The sequence below is a fragment of the Amblyomma mixtum genome, chromosome 2 (genome assembly GCF_055824585.1).
Source record: "Amblyomma mixtum isolate Tamu chromosome 2, ASM5582458v1, whole genome shotgun sequence".
Taxonomy (NCBI): Eukaryota; Metazoa; Arthropoda; class Arachnida; order Ixodida; family Ixodidae; genus Amblyomma; species Amblyomma mixtum.
This window is the reverse complement of record NC_143013.1, coordinates 199,172,917-199,194,885: the sequence shown is the minus strand read 5'-3', so window position 1 is coordinate 199,194,885 and position 21,969 is coordinate 199,172,917.

Here is a 21,969-nt window from a genome sequence, read left to right as displayed (position 1 = left end):
AATGTTGTCTACAAGTCCGGCCAGCTGCACCAAGACGCTGACTGTCTGTCCGGCCATCCTGTCGATCCCCCTCATTCCCACACCCGTGATACCGACGACTGTGTACTGTCCGTATCAGACTTTCTAAACATTGGTGACGAGCAGCGCCGTGATCCATCTCTGCGCCTCATAGTCGACCGCCTCCGCAGCGACCCTTCCGATCCTGCTCTACGAATGTTCGTGCTGCATCACGATATTTTGTACCGGCGCAATATGCACCCAGATGGCGCCGACCTCTTGCTCGTCGTCCCCACCCATCTCCGCTCCACAGTACTTGCCCAATTTCATGACGCTCCTACTGCAGGGCACCTAGGCGTGTCACGCACGTACGACAGCGTGCGCAGGCGGTTCTTCTGGCCTGGCCTTTACCGCTCTGTCCGCGGTTATGTTGCTGCTTGTGATCAATGCCAGCGCCGGAAAACGCCCCCACTTCCACCCAGTGGCCAGCTTCAGCCCATCGACATCCCGACTGACCCATTTTTCCGTGTTGGTCTCGACCTGCTTGGTCCTTTTCCCCCATCAACATCCGGGAACAAGTGGATTGCCGTTGCGACCGATTACACTACCCGGTACGCTATCACGCGCGCTATCCCTACCAGCTGTGCCTCCGATGTCGCCGACTTTCTTCTCCATGACGTCGTCCTACTTCATGGCGCTCCTCGTCAACTGCTTACGGATCGCGGCCCCTGCTTTCTTTCTAAAGTGGTCCACGACCTTCTGCGCTCCTGCTCTACCCGCCACAAGTTCACGACGGCCTACCATCCTCAGACCCACGGCCTTACTGAGCGTCTTAACCGCACCATGACGGACATGCTGTCTACGTATGTCTCAGACCACCATCGAGACTGGGACGTCAGTCTACCTTTCGTGACGTTCGCCTACAATTCCACACGCCACGATACCACCGGCTACTCCCCCTTCTACCTGCTCTTTGGCCGCGACCCGTTGCTACCCTTCGACAGCCTCCTGCCTCACGACCCTTGTACCAGCAGTTACGCTTGTGACGCCATTGCCCGAGCTGACGCCGCCCGCCAAATCGCTCGAGTTCGCCTCGACGCTTCACAACTCGCTCAAAAACGACGGTATGACCTTCATCACCGTGACGCCCATTACCCTCCCGACTCCCTCGTACTCCTCTGGCTCCCTGCGCGTCGTGTGGGCCTGTGTGAGACGTTGCTGCCTCGTTACGTGGGTCCTTACCGCGTCTTGCGGCAACTGAGCAATCTGACCTACACTGCAAAAAAATTCCGTGAATGTTACGTACAAACTCTCCATAACAGAGCAAACGCTTGCTCTGTTGCATCTGAAATGGAGGGTCCATCCGTAACACATTCGTGAAGGTGGCTGGCCGTATTATGCATTTTCTGAAACGTATTACTCGCCGTAACTGTTGGCCCCCGGACTAGGCACCACATGACGTCCCATTTCCGATCTGTGTGGTTTACTCTTGTTCAACAATGTCCACAAACTAGCATGGCGAAAATGAGATTAACCCCATGTGCAAAGGTGAAGATCCGAGGGGGGGGGGGGTGATAATCAAATTAGACCCAAGTGACGCATAATGTTGCTTCAACGTTGAGGGATTGCTACAAATTGTGAGCAACATTAAATAGCAAAGGACTTACTTTGCTATAACTTTAAAAGAAGAACGTTGACTTCATAAAAAAATATTTTCACAATGTTGCTAACCACATGACAGGGTAACAATTAATAAATGCATTTAATAAATAATTTAGAAATGCAGCTTAATGAGGTCAAGAGATAAAAAAAAATTTAGACACAGACAATGGTTAGACAACTTCTCTAAATTGAAACTGAACACCAGCTGAAAATACATTACAAACATTACATACAAACATTACAAACAAGGTGAAAGCCGAATTTCCGTCCGCCGTTTGACAAGGAAACGAACCACTGAGAAAGCCAAAAGCATGGGCAAACAAATTTGTGAATGAAGTGCAATGTAGCAGTCACATCTTTGCTACACAACCATCAATCAAAAACGCTAACTCCTTCACGGATAACAAAAGCACAGGCACAACAAAATATTGCTAATTGCAATGTTCAACTTATTAGGTACCTATAGCTGGCCATTCATGCCTGGTCTTCCTGCGGAAAAATGAAACGCTGCAAAAAAGCAGTGAGCAGCCATAATTGCTGTAGTGACAAGGAGGATGTGCACCGTCGGTGCTGCTTCCTCATCCTGACTAGGAAATAATAGCTGTTTTTTCTGGAATGTACTCTGGAAGCATGAATTTCCTATCCACCTTTATTTAGCTTGCACTGACATGACCCATCATGAACTCTGCAGCTTTGACAAACATGCGGGCCAGTCGACAGCCACAGAAGACTGTAGAACCCTGCTAACTTGCAAAAAAACCAGTGCTCAGAAAGAAAAATTATAAAAAATATGAGGAGTTCCTTATACGCACTATGTTTTATATGGTACTAAGAATGCTGCTAAGACACGGCATGAATATTGTTTTTTTCTGCTCAGTTACAAGCTTTCTCGCCTGTGCTAACATATTACTGCAATGTAAATAATGAAACATGCCAGCATTGCACAACATGCTGTAAGACTTACAAAATACACCCCCTGCAAGGCTACCACATGCCTCTTAGATGTGGTAATGTTTATATCTACCAAACTATCTAGACTAAAATGAGACACCAAGCCTCTGACATCTGGAGATGTGTACCTCCCATGCAATTAGAATGATTGGAGATGCTCCTCATTGATGGCATTTCAGTTGCTAGGTGTGGAAGGACCGGATATGAAGGTGAACAACTAGACACCCACTTTTTAAGCAACGTCACAATGAGCAATGTGCCTTGGCTTTTCTTCCATCCAAAAAGTTTTATGTTCCATGTTTACGTAACTGCTTGCATGTGCTCATTTTGGCTTGCTGAGAGGTTCTTTTCTTTGTTAAACTAGCTTTAACTTTTACCTCAGTCTTCTGCGCCTTCTTAATTTTTTGCTAGTGTTCACCTTAAGTCATGTGTAAGCTCACGCAGATCTCTACTTTTCTACGTTTCCAACTGTCACATCTTCTCTGCCTTCATCATGTCCATCACTGCATCCGACGCCTTCAAGTATAGTATGCTGTGTATAATCACCTTAACTAATCTGCCTATTACACATGTATTTTTGTTAGCCACCCACTCCTCTATCTGGCGCTGATAGGCCCTGAGAGTAAATAAATGAATTGTAGTCTAAGCTAAGTCTCAGCAAGCATGCATTATGTTCAGTTTATTTTACCATGTTGACCAGTAAAGAGTGGACAGAAAAAAGCTGCAAAGTAGAGCTTGACATGACTCTCGCCCCTACACTGGAAAGCAGCAGGCAAGGCATTTGCAACCACTAACGACAACGGAACATGCCAAGTGTGAAGTAAATCAGTAATGTTCCTCGCATTTATCACAAGGTATACTCTCTGCTCAGTAATTTATTACCCCCTTAGACATTCTGCAAGGAGTGCATACAATGATGTGTCACCACAATACAATGAGAATCATTAACCCTGTGCCAATACAACAGCAAAGAAATTTATGCCCAATAAATGCATTGCTTACATGCAACCAAGAGGCAAGAATGGGCCAACCTGGCACATATATGGAAAATAAGCTCAAAATTATAAAGAATGACATTTGAGCAGCCGCTCATTCCCCCACCCCCTCCCATCAAAAAAATATGAAAAAGGATCCTCTTCACACGGCACGTTTGAAAGATGCGGCTGTAATATTTGCGAAAGTTCAACTACGTGTGAAATTCAGATATAAATAACGCATGCGGTTGGAAGCGAGGCGCCAGGGCGCGGGCAAACAGTAATCGTCTTCAGGTATCGACTGGTTCCACCTCCTGAGGGCCGCTGCTCGACGAATACCACTCGAGGCCACGTTCACATCCAGCAAGCTTGTAATAAACTTTAGACAGGTGTTTATCATGATGCAGCAGCAGCTCATCAGTGCTATTGGCCAGTGCTGAATTTTTTAGCTTGATAAACGCAATCATCCACCGAAACGTGTGTCGACTGTTTCTCGCCAGATTCTTGCAGTCCTACGAGGGTGAGCAGCTTTTCCGCCGGCTTCAAGTATCCTCTTTCGTGCAGGTCCACTGGCATTATAACGCACATTCTGCACGGTCGTTTTACTATGCATCGATGCCGCATGGGACAGCAAGCGGTTGTACACTCCAATGCGGCGTACGGGCCGAACACATACACACACCGTAACGACAATACAGCGCGCAGGACGCACGCAGCGAACACGGAAGAACAAAAACCGTTCTAAAGCACCTGTTCACTCAACACCACACACAATCCGCACATGGTTCCGACTGCGGGCTTGGCTAGCGCTTCGACTCGTCACGGCCAAGCTGCATGCACTGCGCTCTTGTGGTAACAACGCTCATGAAACGAAAAGAAAATTTTAATATGTAAAACCATTCAAATTGTCAGCTAAAAAAGCTACGGTAAAATTAAATACATCTGATATGTTTTCAAGGTGGTGCGCTTTTGCGGCGTCAGCGATGTAAGCATGGATGCGAATACGCGAATGACGCTATGAATTTCCCGTGCAACTCTGCTAGCCACCATAGCCTATGCCATAGCTCCGGAGGGCGTAATCAGAGGAAGGTGATCCTCGTTGCGATTGGCCAACCGAGAAAAGACGTCACTGCTCTACTCTACGTCACTCTGTGGGGACTTTTGGGGAACACTGCGCTTCAACCGACAGGGAAAATCTCAACTCTTCGTGAAAATCCTTGCTCAATATCCCGAGGTATCCCAAGGTGCATTTCTTGCTCGCTTGTTTATTTTTTTGCCTTGAGCATGGAGACGGACACGTGCGATGGCGTTGCTTCAGCGGTTTGCGACAAGGCGTTCTTCAATACTAGTAATTTAAAAACACCAATCAAGGATATTCATGGGGAAGGACGCAGTTGTTGCTGCGACGAGTCTTTTTCTTTTTCTCTTTCCTCTGATCTCTCCTCTATCTGCACGCGGCAGCGGTGGTGGCTCGGCTCCAGCCAGTAGGCAGGCCCATGCAATTTCCTTTTCATCCTTCTCCCAGTCACAACAACATGTAGTAAGGCACGGCCGTTCTGGTGCGACTTACGGCCGAAGCATTTTGTCGCCCTTCGTGACCTGCGACGGCACCACAACTTCGAGGAAGAGGTGGAGAATCTAGTCTTCGACTCTAATAATAAAGGTAAGAAACGAAGTCTATACTGTTGCATGCACGCACGCAGTGATCAAAGCAATAAGGGGCCAAAGCGGGATGCAGTCGCGCGCTTAGATTACCGATTGAAAAGTTGCAGTTGATTGACTTTTCGAGTGCGCGCATTTTAAGTTTGTAAACACAAAGCGCGTTCTTTTTTTTTATTTACGACTTACACTCACCTGGGGAAACTTGCATGTGGTTTTGTGCACGAAAACTTAGCGATGACATGCACGTTTTTAAAGGAACCATGAAGATTTCAATGGGCTTAGTCTAGTGCGACAGATCTGCAGAGGTAGCCTTTGCGGGCATTCGAGTGAAATGTGAAACGTAAGGTACTATAACCTTTGAAAGCCATGGCTTCTTTCATATTTATAACGAGCCCCTCATCCCCTTCCCTTGATGACTTGTCATAGTCATTTTGCACTTATGTGTACTGTAAGGTATAGTTTGTACAAAGTTTAGGTAGTCATAGTTTTGACTCCTAATCATTCTGAAGTGTAGCATGACTCAGCACTTTACTAGTAACATAAGGTGTGCAGAGTTTGTACAAAGTTGCGTAGTCATGCCTTGCACTCATGACTCGTCATTCTGCAACATAGCATGACTGTGCACTTTAATGCTTTGGCATTCTCGCTGGTAAGCAGTCTTATGTGTGTCTGCAGAATTTTTTTTTGGTGTCCTAGCTCCTCCATAAGCAAAGTGACAAGCAGTGCACTCTCTTTCATATTTAAAGTGCAAAAAAACTGCAGGAAAAAAACTGGTCCTTGGAGCAGACTCGCTGCTACAGGCCTTGCTTATGCTTTGTTGCAGGCACCTGCAATGTCTCGACAGGACACACAACATTGTCGCGGCATGCACCAGCTTAGCAGCGCTGAAGCCATGGCAATCGGAACACGCAGAAGTGTGTAGGAAGAATGCCCAGCATTGTTCTGCCTTTAGAAGTCAACAGTGCTGACCTGAATTTGTGGTCAAAGGACAGGGCCATGTAAAAGGTTGCTGTGCAGGAATGAGCTTTTGCAGGGTGTAGTAAAATTGAAATACTTCCATGTAACAGTCCGTGTAATAACTTTAACCTGAACTTAATAATTTTCTCCAAAAATTGTTCCCCATGCGCTATAGCAGGAAAAAACAGTAAGCGAATGACTGATAAATTTTTAACAATAAAAAAGCTGGGAAATGCAGTTCTGCACTGCAGGCAAAAGGCTAGAAATGTGAAGCTAAATCTGTGATTGTCATGCGCACTTGGCAGAGCGCCAGTAGTAGTGCGAGAGTACTGCATATGTGCCCACTCCATAGCACATGCATTTTTCATTAGTGTATGTAAAAAGTACAAACTTTAATTTGGCCTTGCTTTTCAAAAAATGAAAGTAGTGCGATACACAAAAAATTGACAGAGAAGTTTTGCCGAAATTTTATAAACGTGCAAAAGCAGAATTTCATGAACATTGCTTTGTCTTGTTACTTTACTGTTGGCTTTCTAAGGATGCCTTATGCCGTTATTCATGTGCTATCATTGTGTACACGTTTTTATCAAAATAGAGCCCACCTTTGTTCACGCCTCAATTTTTAAAAATTTCTTTTTAGTCATGAGTGGTCATGGACTTATCATCATATGTTGGCATCGTGTCATAACTATGTTACAATGCTGCTGTGAGGCTGTGGTTGTTATGTCGCCGTTGCTATGTTCTTGGCACAAACCCACATACATCGCAGGATCTTGCTCGGGGTTTACCGTTCGGAATAGTGCTTTCACACTAATAATTAACTAATACTATGTGGAGTGCTTAGTTATGTTTACAATCTTTCCGTTTCAGGATTTTGTGCCTGGAAAGACAGAGAAGAAAGCAAAACTTGCTGCCATTTTATAGCTTCTACAGGAAAGAAGGAATGTGCACCAAGGGTTTTTAAACGCTACCTGCACTGCCACCGTTCCGGCTCGTACGAAGAGCTTCCTATAGAACAGTGCCAAAGGCAGGAAAAGGGGCAAGGAAGCTGCAAAATCGGCAAACACTGCTTTGCTACTCTAGAGGTCATGGAGAAAGAGGGCAAGGTATATGTAGTGTTTCAAAAGAAACACTACGGACACTTCAATGAGGCCTGCCACCAAAGGCTGTCCCAGGATGATGCCAGAGTGCTTGCAGGTTAGCCACTCCTCTTGTGCAAAGCATTTGTGCATGCTGTGTTGACTGTACCGGAATGTAATAACGTTTAGAAGCTACACTCCACCAACCTTTCATAAATGGGAGACGAAAGTGCAATAGAAATGTATTTTAGGGGGAAGATATTGCTCATTAACTCGAGTGATCATTTCAATGATTTTTATTCTTCTGCGATGCATCTATGGCACAAAAGAGGTGGGACAACACGAAAATGCCTATTGTAAAGTGGGAGAAGGCATGTCCCACAAAACGAGGGGGCGGAAGAAGTTATAGTAGGGCACAGCTTAAGAACCCAGCGGCCAATGCCCCTCAAAGGAAGCCTGCCATCCAATGGCGTCGACCGATTCTCATGATGTCATGGTTAATCCTAGGGGGTAGCACTGCAGGAGGGTGGCAGATGAAAGGGGATTAGTTATGGCTTTAATTGGATTAACTGATGAAAATCAGCTGACGCCATTGACTTCTTTAAGGGCCATCTGCCACTTCGTTCTCGAGTTGTATCTGACTGTAGTGCAATTCACTTGAGCCTGATTGGTCGCATCGAAGGGTGAAAAACAATTGATCCACGGCACATTGCATGCACAGCACAGTCTGTACGAACTTCATGCCGTTTAGTTTAGAGATGTTTTGTGGAAGGGGTCCAGTCTTTCAAACTGAACATAATTAGGAATGTCATCTAGCACTGAACTACTTCAATGTCTGTTCTTTTGTTTTTCTGCTGGTTTCATTGACTATCCTAGGTCTGTCGCTCAATCGGCTGACGTTGAACTTCATCCGTAAGAAGTCGGCTTGAGCTCTATGAAACGTGTCTTGAATGACTGACAGTTGCACTCGATGCTAGCCTCTTTTTTTGGCTGCCTGTCAAAAGCGTAGGCATTTTGTTGCTGATCAAAGCAACGCCACCAGTCTAATGGTTGTATAAGGGCCATGTTTTTTCTCATAAGACAGATCGTCTGCAGTGAACTTTCATTAATTAGAATTATTTGGCTGTTTTGGCACTTCATCAGTAACGCTCGCAGGAACGGCTGTGGTTTGAGTGTTCAGCTACTAAACTGGAGTACCCGGGTTAGAACCCGGCTGCGGCAGCTGAGTTTCGATGGAGGCAAGAGGTGCCCACATGCTGCGCAGTGTCAGTGCCCAAAGATCTTCAGGCGGTCGAAATTATTACGGAGCCCTCCCCTCTCTTGCTTCTTTCACTCCTTCTTTCCTTCATGGCATGGTTGAGGCAGTTACTGCACCATTTCCTTTCCTCAAAAACCACTAATATAAAACACAAGCCTGCACAAGAGTTGAAATCGCAAAAAAAAACGAACAAGCAGCATTTATATTTCAGTTTATGTATGACTGGCATGCCCTCCAATTGTCTCTGACTTAGCAGCAGTCATTCAGGTGTTGAAACTGAAACAGCACGAGAAAAATATTCACTTAGAAATTATTCACCTGGCGTAAGTGAATGCTACATTGTGACTCGTGCACACTATTGTCTTGTGCACAAGTCCAAAGAAACAAAGATTGCGTTCAAAAATTTGGTGTCTCTACTCCTTTAAAGGTTGCTGTCAGGCGAATCGGTGCATTTTTTGAATATGCAGAATGGAATGGGACAGGATGAGAAGTACATGTCCTTATTCTTTTCTTGTCCACATTTTCAGTGCTGTTATATTCTGCATTTATAACACGCTGTATATAACTTCCCTGTTTTGCATTGCAGTATGCAAGTTCAAGCTCATAAAAATAAAGTCCATCTGGCTTTGAAACAACCATTTTGTCGTGTGCTTTGCAGTGCCACAAAAGTGAAATGAAAGTAAGATGAACTGTGCGTCACCTGTGAAAAGGAGCAAAGTGGAAGACGAAGGAATCCGACCAGAAGTATTTGTCACTTTATTACATGGCTGTAGGCAGATGAACCAGAGATGTTAACAGTTTTTCCTGTACAATTTTCAGGCCAGTTAGCAGAAGGAGTGCCAGAAAAAACCATTGTGCACAACATCCGAGCAGGTACAAGTGGATCAAGCCCACGGATGCAACTTGTGACCACTAAGGACCTCCGTAACATTGCAGATAAGTTTAGGATTGGCAAAACAGAGCAGAGAGATCCAGACGATTTTAAGAGTGTTGAATTATGGGTCGAAGAAATGAGGGCAAAAAATGAGTCGCCACTGTTGTATTACAGGAAGAAGGGTGACCCCAACATTCATGATGGTGACTTTGAGCTAGCATTAATGACGTTCCCACAACGAGAGCTCCTTTATGAATAGGGGGCAGCGAAACTGTGCATTGACTCCACCCATGGCATAAATAAGTACTAACCCTGCTCACAACCCTGCTCACAATTTCTCAAGATGCCTTTGGTATCTCGTGTGCCTACTTGATTTCAAAAAGGGTGAACACGGGCACTGGGGTGAGGTTTTTCGAGGCCATCAAAGAAAAAAACACAATACCATGTCAGGCATTTATGTCTGCTGATGCCCCTGTTTATGGCAGTGCATGGGAGCAGGTGATGGGTCCCTTGAGGAGTCGACTGCTTTGCAGCTGGCAGGTGCTACACAACTGGAGCACGCACCTGAATACAGTCACAAACAAGGACTGCAGGAGTACAACAAGGGACATGCTGCACACACTGATGAAGTGGACAGATGAGACTGAGTCTCAACAGTTGCTCCCTGCACTTCTTGGTATCCACTCCAAAGAGCATTAGCTTAATTAATTGCCTTTGGCTTTGTCAGAAATTTTGAGAAAACATACGCAAAGAGGGCATGTCAGTGGGCTTACTGCTTTCGGCAGTACATTGGATTAACAACAAATAATCACTTGGAGTCAATGCACAAGGCACTGAAGTACCCTCACTTTGGTGGCAAGGTAAATGGGTGATTGGATTCATTAATCAAAGTACTCTTCAATTTCACATCTGAAAAACTTTACAACAGGTTTCAAAGGAGGAGCAGACCACTGCAAATCTGCCCTATTTAGGAAGCATAAAGTGGGGATTGAGCTTTCTAAGTCCAGTACTGAGAGAGTGGGAGATGGCCAGTGGCATGTAAAGTCACAAAGTTTGGTGAACTTCAAGCACACAGTGGAAAGAACTAGCAAATCATGCAGTGGCTGCGAGCTTCATTGTGAGCAGTGCGAGGCTTGCCACAACATGTACACATGTACGTGTTGACCATGCAACGCATGTGCACATGTGCAAGCACATGCATGCTGTTGCTATAATGGAGCTACACTCGTGCCAGGTGCAGAGCAGCCAGAAAGTAGCATCCGAATGTGCTGGCGTTTGTAGGCCCTGCCAGCTGAAGCTGGCAGATTTCAGGTGAGGGATTAGGATTGTGTTATGAGCTAGTTGGCAGGCTATTATGACAAAGTGCTTTAGCATAGCAAGCTCAAGACACAGCAGGGAAGAGGAATGCCATTTGCTAATTTTCTTGAAGCCCACATGGTCATGAGAAAGGTGCACCATCACATCCCATATCAAGCAGCACCATTGAGGGTACACTACAGGCCTCTGGTATTTCTTTTCTAGTCATTCCTTTTTCCCAAAACTTTCCTCCTAGGAATGGAGAACTCATCCCGCCACGGCGCCTCAGTGGCTCTGGCGTTCTTAGACTGCTTACCCGAAGGCTGTGGGTTTGATCCGGCCATGGCGGCCACATTTCAGTGGAGGCAAAATACAAAGATGGCCATGTGCTGTGCAAAGTCAGCGTGCATTAAAGGGCCCTAGGTGGTGTAAATTAATCCAGAGACCTCCATTATGGTGTCCCTCATAGCCCATGTGTCACTCCCGAATGTTAAACCAGACAGTTAAGAAATTGAGATATTTCAGGCCCCTCATTCCCTACTCAGAATCTGCTTGTGTGAGTACGCCCTCTCTGGCACTGCTCAATAGAGAACTTCTGACAATTGGCAAACATTTTTCATCTTTGGGAAATTGGTGCACTCATTTTCTTGTTCATACCTGCCTTGCATTCACTATAATTTTATTTCTTCGTCATCCCTGCTTGATTTCATTTTGTCTGCGTGTGATGCACTGAGAGAGGCATGCGCTCTTCAATAAAATTAGTATGAAGTGTCGCTCCATGCTTCATTCCTCTTTGTTGCGTCGTGCTGTCACAGTGCACCGCCCTTTTAGGACATCTTGAGAAAAACAGCGCTTGCAGACAAAGGACCAGAACAAGAAGGACACAGAGAAAAAAAAACAGCGCAGTTGTGTGTCCTTCTCGTTCTGGTCCTTTGTCTGCAAGCGCTGTTTTTCACAAGATGTACCCCAACCAACTCGCCCCGCAACACACCTTGCCTTTTAGGACAGTTGACAATATGTGGTTCTACAGTTCTGCAATGCATGTGAGAAAAAAGTATTCTTGACAAAAGGCTAAGCCGTAGCTGTCATCTTGCACACTGAAAGCTGCAGCGCAAAACTACTATTCATCTTATTTTGCAAAGAGAATACTGCTGCAACAGAAAAACAGTATTACTCATTTTTCAGAACATTGCAGGTGCAATTTGTGACACGAACTTATATTGCCATGGTAGAAACAGCCGTGAATAGCCTTCCCTCACATGATAAAGCACTTCATAAATGAACTTGCTTGGCTCTTACAGTGTCTCTCCACCAGCCTTCCAAGCAATGAGCCTTCTGTTGTGTGATGGGAACACTGTGCCAACTTTGTTGCCTAGAAATTCTAAAATGCCCCTATTTGTCGAGAAGGCAGCTTAGATATGTAGAAAACCAGCGAAAAGGACGCATTCACAAAGAGGAGAAGTGCACAGGACAACGCGAGCGTTGTCCTGTGTACTTCTCCTCCTTGTGAATGCGTCCTTTTCGCTGGTGTTCTACTTACCATGCACCAACTGGCCCAACAAGCTACGCTTCTTCAATACAAGGCAGCTTAGATGAAACATATAGTGCCCAGTTAATGTCATTTCCTTTTTACTCATTAATGAAAAATGCTTCAAAGCCCAACTGCAACGAAATTATAATTTGGCTAGAATGCCTGTTAATGTGCTGGGTGTGTCATAAAACTAATCGTAACAAAGTTTCATGCTTCTGAGAAAACTGACACTGTTGCTACAAGTGTTTAAAAAGCTGTGTAGTAGACAACGTGGCATGTCCATATAGGCAGATACGGATACCTGAGTGCCATACGGCCTCATGTCTGGCCCATTGGGAATGAACAGATTAAGGACAGTGTAGAGTGAAAGGCTAGGGGCTAAAATGTGGTTTGGCAGTCATGGGTATGGTGCTGCGGCAAAGTTGTTAGGAATTTGTTTCAATCCTGCAGATGCTGATTTCTGTTTCCATTCCAGGTTTTTGTACACCATATTTACTTAAATAATGGATGCATTTGCATAATAAATGCTTTCCCTACATCAATCATCAAAATCTGGGGAAAGTTCAACTGACCACACCATGTAATAAATGTACCAAACTTACCATTCTAATTTTTTCCCGCAAGAAACTGCATCCATGATGCAAGTAACTGCAGTATTACAGGTTACAGAATGAAGCACTGCCAGCCGTATTATGTGGCCGCAAGACTGCCTGGTGCCATGTGAAGAGGAATGCTCCCAAGGCTCATCACATCACATTTACTCCAGTATCCACATATGGCACCCGTTTCATCCTGCACGTCACATTCACCTCGGGCTGGCGATAGCCTGCCAGCTAGATTAAGAATGTCACAATAAAATGTGTACCTAACTGAAAACTGCGGTTGTATATATTGGATATTTTTATTGACTTGTGGCAGTCTACCTGGACAGGTTATGGTAATGCAAGGCAGCCCATTATGCACAGCATATGAGTGCATAGGCGCCACAACTTCGCATCTTTTCCAAGGGTTCATGTTTTGCACTATTGGGTGTGACCCGACCCATCTTTCCACAATCCTCGCGTAATTAATAATAAAGTGCTCCTAATCCTTTTTTGACAGCCAAAATGTATTTTCCTAGGCATATTGGCAATCTGCAATTTGTATTTCTCCACAGATTTGGTACTTCTGAGAAGTTGGACGGTCATTTTATAAATGATATATTTTTAATAAGCTAGCAGATACTATTCTTGATTTAAACATTTGCAGGCATATATACGCTGCCATTGTTTGCCTTGATAAATACTGTGTCCATTGTGTAATCATAGTACAAACACGTTGATTCTAAAGGATGTTAATGCTGCTTAATTACGCCGTACAAGCCCAGCTGTGGCTTTGGAAAGCTGCCCTTCTTTGGACTCTGACATTAAATACAACTTGTACTTGGGAAAGACTAATCTTACTGTGAGTGTAACGACAAAATTAAACAAATTCCATTAGACGCTGGTATGATCCCGGCTGCGGCAGTTGTATTCCGATGGTGACACACTACAGGCCCAGATGCTGTGCGATGTCGGAGCACGTTAAGGGCCACTGTTGGTCGAAATTACTGGATTCCTCCACTGTGGCGCCCCTCAGAGCCCGAGCCGCTTTGGGACGTTAAACCCCATAAGCCAAAGTTAGCATTATGTTCCTGCCGGACCGAGCAGCCGCTGACAGGGTCAGACTGTACGAATGGGTACCATCAATCACTACGTGACACCCCCACTCCACTCACCCGATGAAATCCCATCCATCAGTGACACATCCACTCTCTCCACCCTTCGACTCAGATTTGCAACCGCTTGCCAACCGCCTCCTCCCGCCCTCTCTTCTTCCCTCTTCCCTGCAATTTCGTGAAGGTGGATTTCACTCCCTCCACTCTGTCACCTGAGGCTTCAGACCGACGGATTATTCCAACATGGGGGGGTTCTGATGCTGATGCACTAAAATGATATTTTTGAAAGACAGCTACAGTTTGTTACATGTTAAGGAGAGAGTGCTCGCTGCACCATGCAAAATGCGAGATCATTCCCTGGTGTGCACACACTGCATCACAAGGAAGTACATTTGGCACCTAAATTTAAATGTGCAGTATAGCGAGCAGTTAGCACCAGGTGCTGTACACAGACACGAGCACGAAATGAGCACGCTTATTACCAGGCCCTCTCTGTGCACCCTCCCTATAGATAGTGCGAAGACTGCTTTTGAAGCTAAGGTTGGTCACATTGCAAAGAAATAAAGACAGCATGAACATGAGAACCGGACACGCAGCACTGACAGAAATCTCGATAGTCGGTGCTGTGTGTCTGGTTCCCGTGTCGTCCCTTTCTGTTCGGCGACCAACCTTAACTAGAACAAACAACTTGCCCGAACCCTTGCTTTTGAAGCATTGCACATTGCATGTAGTAAGTAGCACGCAGTACAATGCACAGACTGAGCCATGTGTGTTATTGAATGAGCAGTAAACCACGTGCAAAAAAAAAAATCGACAGCCAATAACTACAGTCGGTAAAGCGAAATTTGAGCGCAGCTCCACATATTTTAGTTTTGCAGTATGCTGAAGTAAAGAATTCCAGAGAGCCACCTGCCCCGGCGAGAGGCAGTGATAGGTGACATTTCGCCCTGAGCACTTGGCTATCACATACTTGTGTACAGTACACAAGTTCTGTCCCGCCTCATACGAACACCAAAACACTTTCTTGAATATCTTTTTCAATGAAGGCAAATACACTGGCTTACACAAACATCGAAATTACTTTCTATTACATCTTAATAATGTGTTCAGTGTCACACTATTACGATGCTATATATTAATTTATGCATGCCAGCACATCATCTCTGGCTGACAAAGATCTGACAAATCTTGCTTTTTGACAGCATGTGGGCACAGAGTCATTGATTGCACAGACCAAATATGACTATACCAACAGAACGTGAACTCAGAGGATTACCTTAGAACTCATGTTCCTTTGAAAACATGCAGTGAACATGGAAACAATTTTATTTTTAAGGTGCGCCGCCCAGCGTATGCACATGCGTTCAGTGCACTCTTTCTGCGCCATGAAGGACGACTCGGTCTCAAGAGCAGAAGTACACACTGCCAGTGCATTCCAGAACATTTAATTCAGATAGGTACTACATGAGACGTAAGCAACGTATCTATAGCGTTCGCACCGTGCAGCTTTATTGCTTCGCTCTGTCCCGAGCATTTTTCAGTCCACTGAGGTGGCTGCGAGCCACAGGTGGGTTAGTCTTGCGATTATTCTGCCGGCAATTGCTTCTCTCTGTGATCTAGCAGATCTACGCCACCTCGCACCCACAACAGTCGTCAACTGGTACTGTCGCCATTCGGTGTCCAGATCAGTGTCTTGAAGGATCGAAGGCGGGCTGGAAACGACATGCTGCAATGTTCTCCAACCCTTGCATCACGAGAAAGTCAATGCGACGACATATCACAGCCCACGCACTGCATCGTGATGATTATAACAAGAGTTATATGCACAGATATTTTCCAGAATGAGCTGGAAACACCCAGATCAGGGACGCCAGTACTGGACGGCGCGGGCTTGCGTCCTGCTCACTCACCTTTAGGGACACATGGGAGGTAAACACGCATTCCATAGGCGGTCTACTGGTCACAAACAAAAAAGGGGCAAATTTAAAGAACTACACACGCCACAAAGACGAGACACCGACGAATACTTCACTCGCAACAGCCGCGGACCGCGATTCGAACGTACGTAAACAACCGCCATGTTGTTTTTTCTTCCTTGCTAACTGACTGTAGGGGGCGCTGTAAGAGCGCTAGCATCATAATCATCGCGCGTTCCCTCAAAGAAAAGTAAATACAAATAGCCGAAACCAGCAATAAACTAGAAAAAAAAGCATTAGACGTTAAAAATTGCAACATAAATAAGAAAGTCGTTTATGCAGTTGACGAAAATCAACACACTCATTCAAAGGAAACGCCAATACACCATTTTACGAGGAGCGGGCAGGAGAGGGAGAAATACTCTCGAACACGTGCGCTGCACGACACCCCACTGTTGCCGTCCTGCCCTGGGCTGATAATCCGGCGCGCGGAGCAACGTCCGCGGCTGCTTAGCTACCGGTCAAGCGCGTGTTTGCGTCTGTACAACAAAAGCAGCAATGTTGTACGGAACGCCAACATATTCTAGACATCATTGTTTTATTGTCGGTTGCGGAAATAGTCGACGAAAGTAGAAAAAAACAAACGCCGCCAGTATGTACGCGCACCATGTTATGCGAAGGTCTCAGCACGTCTGCGGTGTCCATTTCTTCACCGCTTTTCCGCCGGTCCCGAGTTGCATTGGCAGTGGGCGTAGTTGTGGAACAAAAAATACTTGCGCCAACAAAAAGCTTAAACGTTAGCGCGCACTTACTGAAGGAAATGCAGACAAACAAACCCACTGCCTATGCCTAATATCGGGCGCGGAACGAAGCGCAACGCCTGGGTTACCAAACTATAATCTGTGCATAATTCTAAGAGATCAAGTATTTGGACGGCCTTGGCAGAGCCCTTTTAATTCAGCAGTACACTATGTGAGGACTTCACAAATTTGGCCACAACTTCGTTTCGCTGCCCCACATGATCGTCAATATCGGGAGGGTGTGGGGACCGCCACCTGAAAAAAAAAAATAAACATGTTGTTAGTGCAAAAATACTAATTTAATTAGCACAGCATGGCATGAATAGAAGCGGCGACATGAACTTTTACCCAACTGCAAAGTGAGGAAAAATGCAGCCATGGCAACGTAAGATGAAAAAATACACGGCATGCACAGGACGGTAAACTCTGCCATGCATTGTAATAAATTATTCGACTGCAATCGCATCGAATGCACTGTAAAAAAAAATCCACACTATGCATAACCGTGCTAGAGATACAACAAACGCAGCGACTTGAGCAGTGCCTTGACCCGATTAAGATTGGAATTCTCAACACAGGTGCGGTGATTCTGCCTGTCAGTAAGTGGTAATAGCGTTCCATTAGCGTACCAACCTATTAGATCGTGTAATTGCACATTTTCTGGTATTTGTGCACCAGTGAATACTGACGGGAGCGGAGAAGGCGAGAACGCGAATTGCTTTCAGTCAACTGGCTTGTATCGCTCGTAGTACGAACAGCCCTACACAAGCGGCAGGGGGGGCCGAATTTCAATTTCATCGCGTGTACCTTCGCAAACAAACATTCTAATCATCAGAAGTGGATTCATTTCGGTCATGTACCCGCTGTTTCCAAAATGTTTAGTTTGTAAACGGGGTATTCTGTCGCAAGCTCAGCACCTAAACTGTCCCACTCGCCATGTCCAAGCAGGCAGCGAAAACGTTCAAGAAAAACTGCGCTCCACGAAAAACTAGATATTCATTGCTCTCCGCGATCTTGTGTTTCAACACATTTTGCTTTCGTTTTTCTAACATGCAACACCGTGCCGCATTTGCCCTACAGGCAACCGGCGACAGAAAAGCACGCGTGAACTGCGAGCATGGCACTCACCGATGCTGATCGTTCGCTGCGTCGAGGAATGGTCGCTTGCTCCCAGTTGGTTATCGCAGGAGCTAATGACATAGCACACACGAGGATGGACACGAGGCGAACCCCAACCCAAAATTTCTTGGCTTGGCAGGAATAAAACGGGCGAATGACACTTTCACAGATCGCACGCTGCTTCGTCTGCAGCCCACCGGCTGCAAATTATCAGCCCAAGATGGCGTCGGCGGTAGGCGGCGCTCGAGTAAAACAAACATGGCGGCGCCCAGGTATCGAAACTAAAATCATGTATACATAGCTTGCACCGACGTCACATCCGGTGGCAGTCGGTTGCGAGTCGGCCATGCTGCCGAACCACTGCCAGGCCGCCTCTAGCTTTCCGCTGCCTGTGTTAGCTCGCAACGTGTCGGTTCTCGTCCATCCGTAGATTCGGTATGGTTTTGTGTGCCACCCTTGCTGCTATGACTGTAGCGGCAGCTACAGGCGAAACAAGAAGCCGATTAACACGAACTTCATCTGCATTCGCAAGATAATCGCAGGCATGCAAGTGCGAGCGCTCCATGGCACAGTAGGAATCTGCGCGAGCTGTGGCTGGCTCGCATTAATCGCGATGATTTAGACCCCGACAACCCAAATTTAATTGTGTTCGGAGTGCACTTTGTGACAGGTAAGAGGCTTGTGTCGTCAACTTAATGTTTACGATGTAGCGAACCACGACGGGCGCGCCTGATACCGCCTAGGCCGATCGCTGCCGTAGCGCCAACGACGACGAAGCGTCGCTGAAAGACGAAGTGCCGCCGCTCTGCACGAGATCGCTTGGGTTGGACTGGCCGTCTTCTGCGCTGCTCGCCGTTTTGTGTCGCCCGCTGTGAACACCACGCCTTGCACCATTTCTGCAGAAACCCCCTTTCAACGAAAACGTGGGAAGCAGTGACTACACTCTTGAATGTTGCTGTTTTGATTGATGCCATCTAATTTGTCTGAAAACACAAACCCAGACTGGGTCCCGTGTCGCTGCATCCTAGCTACAGGAATAGGCAATCCTTTTCGGATCGCTGCGACCGCAGCGAGCAATGACGGCAGAGAAAGCGGCGTGCCGAGGCCGAGCTTTTCGTCTCGTTGCTTGCGCATCGCAGACAGGCTTCTCACCCACCTGCTGTAGAAATCATTGTGTGGTCCCATATTCGAAGGCTTTCATTTTTTCCAACTTCACAAAGCTGGAAGGAGTACACGATATCCCCCGTGGGCCACTTCGAGGAACACATCAACGCCCATCGTCGCGTCGACTCCCGGTCGCAGCGTGTACGTTCACTTCGTCTGCGTAGCTACACGCGCCGATCGAATAAATTCAGACCAGTAGCCTTCACTGAATGGCTCATTCCTCTGTGGAGTAGGCATCGCATTCGAAAGGTAAGAAAATAATCCAAAGCGTCCGAGGAGTGGTCCAGCATCGCAGGGCGGACGGGCGGGGACGGCCGAATGGTTCGGCAGCATGGCCGCAAGCGCTTGGTGGGGGCGGAAGTGACGACACGTGCAACCTATGTTAAAAATAAAACAAAAATATAAATATGCATGTTTTCTTCTTCTTGGTTTTGACTAAAGCTAGGACGTGCGACTATTTTTTGGCAGTTTTCTCTACCAGTGCGACCATAAGAAAATTAAGGCAAGAAAACTGAAAACGTAACAGGGGCACTTAAGGGTCAACATTGCATCGTCAACAATATGCACGCTTTCTCTCTTGTTGCTCATCCCAAGCTTGAATGCATGTCAATTTGCTGTTTCAAAGCACAATGGTCTTCTATCATTGTAGCGGATTGAACCGAACCAAATGTACTGTCATGAACAAAGCGGTCACATAACTTTCACTTATGCAGCTCAAACTCACATTATTTATTATTTGAGTTTAGTTTTAATGACATGAAAGAACCACAAGTACCATTATAAAAGGTATTTTTCATCAGAGCACTTCAGATGGACTAGAAGCCTTACTCCCAACAGTGTACAATAAAGCCATTCACACAAATCATGTTGGCAGCAATGTTGAAACTGTGTGCGTCCACCTTACTTGAAACTGCAACGGATGCAAGACAGACAAAATTTTACCATTCAAAATCATAATGTGCCGAGATATTGCTGCAATCTTGAACGTAACCACGCTTGCCATTACAATCAAAATGACTCAACAGCACATGCAAACATGAGAATTTTTTCTTCACAGACATTTTGACACTACATTTAGTTCACTATTTATGCAACTTCCGTTTATTTACACGATGGACACAAATATTCACATGCACGCCAGTCTTAGCATGAGTGCCATGCATACGTAATTATCAATATGCACCCCGTCACACATTGTGCATTTGCACATAAAAATACTCATGAAAACTTAACAAGTGCTCAGCAATTACTGCAGCTTAAATGGTCAAGCACACAGAATACGTCAAAGTTATGGTATGGTATAGAATATGGGGTTTAATGTCCGAAGGCAACATGGGTTATGAGGAACGCCATAGTGCAGCGCTACGGATTAATTTTGACCACATGGGGCTCTTTATCGAGCACTGATGTCACTCAGTACACAGGCGCCTAGCATTTCGCCTCCACTGGTAGGCAGCTGCCACAACTGGGATCAAACCCGTCCTTGGGAACAGCAGCGGGCACCCTAACCACTCAGCCATTGCAGCGGGGCAACGGCTGACCACATTATAAGCAACCAAAAGTCCAGGTCTCTGCTTTATGTCTTACATGTTGCCTAGGTATCGTCTACTTTTACTATATCTGCAATCTAAAAATTAACGATAGACAACTTCCCCACTCCATCTAAATTACTATAATAGTCCCATGCCCTTCTTGGTTTGCTACACGCTTAAGCTTATAATTTTTGGCTAGTTTTATCAACGTGTCATACAAGTGTAACAGCTGCCACAGTATGAATTGTGGATTCTAAGAGAAAAAAGAACTCACAAATTTTGCACTACTTTGAACAAAAATATTCAGCCAATATACACACAACAGGCATACACCAATAACATTTCTACCGCAAAACCGTGAACCCACCGTACCGAGGGCCAGTAATAGAAAATCACTGGCCGCCGCGGTGCCTCAGAGGTTATGGTGCTTGGCTGCTGACCCGAAAGACGTGGGTTCGATCCCGGCTGTGGCGGTCGCATTTCGATGGAGACAAAATTCTATAGACCCCTACAAAAATTTTATTAGTCACCCCTTGTCGTGCTAATATGCTGGTACCAATTATTTCTGTAACGTACCTCTTATCATTTCTGTAATACCCGTTACTAGGTCTTCAAGAAAATAATAAACTGAAATGTAGCAAAGAGCTGATGGTTGTCTTTTCATACAACATTCTTCACAGCAGCTCTGCTTCTGAAAGGAGCACCTCATTCTTTGTGGACTCAACTAGTTTTCTTCTATTTTAATCACCATGAGGTCAGAGTACTCCAGTAACACTGACTCCTGATATGCTACACTCTAGTGAGCCAGTTTCACAACTCTCATAAAAGAATGATGAACTCAAAGGTCTGCCACAAACATGTCATGGGCCACATCTTTAATGGAGTAGAGAAACCAAATTTTTGGATACACATTTCTCTTTACAGTGATGCACTAGGCAATGCTGTACACAAGCCACCATGTGGATTTTAACTTTGTCAGCTAAATAATTTACAATTTAATTTTTTTTTCTCGTGTCATCTGGTTTCGGTTTTTAACAGCCGAATGACTGCTCTGAAGTCAGATACATGTTCAGGTCACATGAGGCATGCAAAAAGAGATATAATCGCTGCCTGTTCACTTTATGTGACTCCAACTCTTAGACAGGTTTGTGTACGAGTTGATGCAAATAACAATGAACAAAGCTGCAACAATACTGCTGTCTTTGTATGCCTCACATGACCTGAACACATCCCTGACATCACAGTCGTCTTTCGGTTGTTTAAGCTAAAGCAGTGCGAGAGAAAAAATGCAATTATAAATATATCGCCTCTTGTCGTCGCAATCCATGCAGCTGTACTGCGCATCATTCTAACCGAAAGAAACAACTAAAATTTTGTTGTCTCTACTCCTTTAATACCTACTGGGCCTTGACAATATAAAAAGCACCTATACATATCAGCGAACTAAGCTGCCAACCTTCAAAAATGCATCCACAAGCTCTTTTCACATTGTGCTTTTAAA